The sequence below is a fragment of the Natator depressus genome, chromosome 20, assembly GCF_965152275.1.
Source record: "Natator depressus isolate rNatDep1 chromosome 20, rNatDep2.hap1, whole genome shotgun sequence".
Classification (NCBI taxonomy): Eukaryota; Metazoa; Chordata; order Testudines; family Cheloniidae; genus Natator; species Natator depressus.
This window is the reverse complement of record NC_134253.1, coordinates 207,807-212,423: the sequence shown is the minus strand read 5'-3', so window position 1 is coordinate 212,423 and position 4,617 is coordinate 207,807. Positions and strand designations below refer to the sequence as shown.

Here is a 4,617-nt window from a genome sequence, read left to right as displayed (position 1 = left end):
CTGAGCAAATCAGTGCTCGACCTCCACTGCAGCATATTCAGAACTCTTTTCCATCCCCGCCCAACTCTGCCCACACATTCATAGACTCATAGACATAAAGGTCAGAAGGGACCATTATGATCATCTAGTCTGACCTCCTGCACAATGTAGGCCATAGAATCTCGCCCACCCACTCCTGCAATAAACCTCTCACCTATGTCTGAGCTATTGAAGTCCTCAAATCATGGTTTAAAGACTTCAAGGTGCAGAGAATCCTCCAGCAAGTGACCCGTGCCCCATATGGCACAGGAAGGCGAAAACCCCTCAGGACCTCTTCCAATCTGCCCTGGAAGAAAATTCCTTCCCGACCCCAAATATGGTGATCAGCTGAACCCTGAGCAGGTGGGCGAGATTCACCAGCCAGATACCCAGGAAAGAATTCTCTGTAGTAACTCAGATCCCACCCCATCTAACATCCCATCACAGGCCATTGGGCCTATTTTTACCATGAATAGTTAAAGATCAATTAATTGCCAAAATCATGTTATCCCATCATACCATCTCCTCCATAAACTTATCGAGCTTAATCTTGAAGCCAGATAGGTCTTTTGCCCCCACTACTTCCCTTGGAAGGCTATTCCAGAACTTTACTCCTCTGATGGTTAGAAACCTTCATCTAATTTCAAGTCTAAACTTCCCGATGGCCAGTTTATATCCATTTGTTCTTGTGTCCACATTGGTACTGAGCTTAAATAATTCCTCTCCCTCCCTGGTATTTATCCCTCTGATATATTTATAGAGAGCAAACATATCTCCCCTCAACCTTCTTTTAGTTAGGCTAAACAAGCCAAGCTCCTTGAGTCTCCTTTCATAAGACAAGTTTTCCATTCCTTGGATCATCCTAGTAGCCCTTCTCTGTATCTGTTCCAGTTTGAATTCATCTTTCTTAAACATGGGAGACCAGAACTGCACACAGTATTCCAGGTGAGGTCTCACCAGTGCCTTGTATAATGGTACTAACACCTCCTTATCTCTACTGGAAATACCTCTCCTGATGCATCCCAAGACCGCATTAGCTTTTTTCACGGCCATATCACATTGGTGGCTCATAGTCATCTGTGGTCAACCAATACTCCAAGGTCCTTCTCCTCCTCCGTTACTTCTAATGGATGCGTCCCCAGCTTATAACTAAAATTCTTGTTATTAATCCCTAAATGCATGACCTTACACTTCTCACTATTAAATTTCATCCTATTACTATTACTCCAGTTTACAAGGTCATCCATTCCTTTCCACCTCCAGGACTTCTGGGTTTTCCATTCACTCTCCCTTGGACAACTTTCACAATGATAGCTGGACCTACGCACAGCTGTGAAAGTCTGCCCTTCCCTGATTCCTCCTTTCCCGCCAAGCGTCTGTGTGTTTGCATGTGCTGTTTCTTGTGCAATGAAAGCAAACTTTTATAATGGTAATTTGTCTTTATTTTTTTTCGACAGGGTGAGATTGCAGGCACTGCCAATACATGCACAGGCATTTTAATCACTTTATTACATGAATATAAGGCCCCAAATGTCACCATTGCCCCCTAGGAAAACTATATGTCATGTACCATTGAAGCAACTCAGACAGAGATATATGTTACTGGTGGTCATTGTCAAAGTGCTGCCTCAAAGCATCCCTGATTGGAATAGCTCCCCTCTAGGCTCCTCTGACAGCCCTGGTATCTGGCTGCTCAAAATCAGTGGGCAAGCAGTCTGACTCAGCACTCCACCCCTGAGCAAACCTTTCACCTTAGCTTCACAGAGCTTATGCAACGTACAGCACGCAGCTATGACCATAGGAATATTATCCTCAGTGAAGTCCAACATGCCATAAAGGCATCGCCAGTGCACCTCTAATTTGCCAAAGGCACATTCAACTGTCATCTGGCACCTACTGAGTCTGTTGTTGTACCGCTCCTTACTGCTGTCCAGGTGTCCTGTGTAAGGTTTCATGAGCCATGGCTGTAAGGGGTATGCAGGGTCCCCCAGGATCATGATGGGCATTTCAACACCCCCCACAGTAATCTTCTGGTTAGGAAAGAAAGTCCCCGCTTGTAGCTTTCTGTACAGGCCCATGTTCCTGAAGATGCATGCGTCATGTACCTTCCCAGACCACCCCACTTTGATGTCAGTGAAACGCCCATAGTGATCCACAAGAGCCTGCAACACCATGGAGAAGTATCCCTTCCTATTGATGTCCTCCATCGTAACGTGATCTGGTGCCAAAATTGGAATATGTGTGCCATCTATCGCCCCTCCAAAGTTAGGGAAAACCATTTCTACAAAGCTGTCCACTATTTCATGCACATTTCCCAGAGTCACAGTCCTTTGTAGCAGGATGCGATTTATTGCCCTCCACACTTGCATTAACACAGCCCAACAGTCGATTTCCCCACTCCAAATTGATTAGCAACCAACCGGTAGCAGTCTGGAGTTGCCAGCTTCCACACAGCAATTGCCACACACTTCTCTACCGAGAGGGCAGCTCTCATTCTGGTGCTCTTGCGCTGCAGGTCTGGGGTGAGCTCCGGGCACAGTTCCAGGAAGGTGGCTTTCCGCATCTGAAAATTCTGTAGCCACTGCTCATCATCCCACACCTGCATGACGATACAATCCCACCATTCACTGCTTGTTTCCCAAGCCCAAAAGCGATGGTCTACTCTGTGCACCTACTCTGTGAATGCCAAAAGCAATCTAAAGTTGCTCCTATCCACACCACGGAGAATGTCAGGTGCCTGTGAGTCTTCCTCAGTTAGGAACTTCACGATTAACTGCACTGCCATCCATGATGTCTTCATGACAGTTAACAGAGCATAGGAGAGCAGCACGGGATCCATCCCTTCTCACAAAGATGCTGGGGTTTGGAAAAATGCAGTGAAAGAAAGCCGGAAGCCCATGGAGTACTTGGACAGAAAGCAATGCATCACGGGACATTTAGCACTGTCCCAAGATGCTCCGCGATCCGCTCCATCGTCCCACAATACCTAGTGACAGAAGGACTGTGGAATAGGTACCCATAGTACATTGCTCACTCTGTCGATGATGGTGCTCCGACTCTGGATGCGATCTGCCGACAGACGGAGCAAGTGTGAACAGGAAATTGCGATTTTTATTATGTTGACATCACTTTTGTCGAAACAAATTGGTAGTGTAGACATGGCCTAAGTGTCAGTATCAAAGCAGGCCAGTCAGACAGCCTGTTACCCAGTAGATTGACAGATTCATAGAGTTAAGGCCAACAGGGACATTAGATTATCTAGTCTGACTTCCTGTATATCACAGGACATTACATTTCACTGTTAGCCCTATACAGAGTCGCATAAATTGTTTGGCATCTCTTCCAGAAAGGCATCCTGTATTGACATGAAGAAATCAAGAAATGGAGAATTTACTCACTCCCTTGGAAGTTTATTCCAATGGTTGATCACCGTTAAAAGATAAGGCACTGTTGGGCCTTATTTATAATTTGAATGTATCTGGTTTTAACGTCCAGCCACTGGTTCTTGTTCAGCCTTTCTCTGGTAGATTAAAGAGCACTTTAGTATACGGTATTTTCTCCTCGTGAAGGTACACTGTTATCAAGTCACCTCTCAATCTTCTTTTTAATAAGCTAAACAGATTGAGCGCTTTAAGTCACTCACTGTAAGGCATTTTCTCCAGCATTTGAATAATTTTTTGTGGCTCTTTTTTGCATCCTCTCCAATTTTTCAATATCCTTCTTAAAACATGGACACCAGAACTGGATACAATATTCCAGTGTTGGTCCGATCAATGCAATATACGGGGTAAAATCAACTCCCTGCTTCTACTCACCATTCTCCTATTTATACATCCAAGGATGACACGAGCTCAGGAATAGTCAATGATTTTTTGTCAAGGTCCAAATTTCTTGTTCAAGGTATTGTCAAGGTCCAGACGCTAGAAAAAATGATAAAAAACCCAACAACAAACAGCAAGTAAATTCAAAGGTTTCGGGTCCATTCAAAAGCGTCTGGCACTCCAGATTTGGCCCACGGGCTGCCTATTGACTACCCCTGCATTAGCTGTTTTTGCCACAGTATCGCCCTGGGAGCTCATGCTGAGCTGCTTGTCCACTATGACCCCTAAATCATTTACAGAGTGTCTGCTTTCCAGGATACAGTCCCCCATTCTCCATTCTGCAGGCGTTCCATGTTCCTAGATGTATGCCTTTGTACTTTCCTGTATTAAAACTCATTTTGTTTGGATGGGCCCAGCTTACACAGTGACTGATCACTCTGTATAACTGCTCTGTCCTCATCATTATTTATCACTCTGCAGTCTTTTTTAATTCTGCAAATTTTATCGGTAGTGATTTTATATTAACTTTCAGATAACTGGTGACAAAGTTGAACAATGTCAAGTCTAGTACTGATCACTGAGGAATCCCTCTACAAACATCCCCATTTGATAATAAGTCCCTATTGACACCACTTTCTGAGATCTGTCGGCTAGTCAGTTCTTAATACAGTTAATATGTGCTTTACTGGTTTTGTATACTGCTGATTTTTAAATCAGAATGTTGTGTGGTACTAACTCAAATGCCTTACCAAAGTCCATTACCTCCACGCAGTTACCT

At 44.4% G+C, this 4,617-nt stretch overlaps 1 protein-coding gene across 1 annotated transcript in view; it reads right to left on the bottom strand.

Moving 5' to 3' along the window:
• ASIC1 (acid sensing ion channel subunit 1) overlaps positions 1–4,617 on the bottom strand; it is a 118,323-nt gene that overhangs the window by 61,645 nt on the left and 52,061 nt on the right. The gene's annotated exons all lie outside the window — the stretch shown is intronic.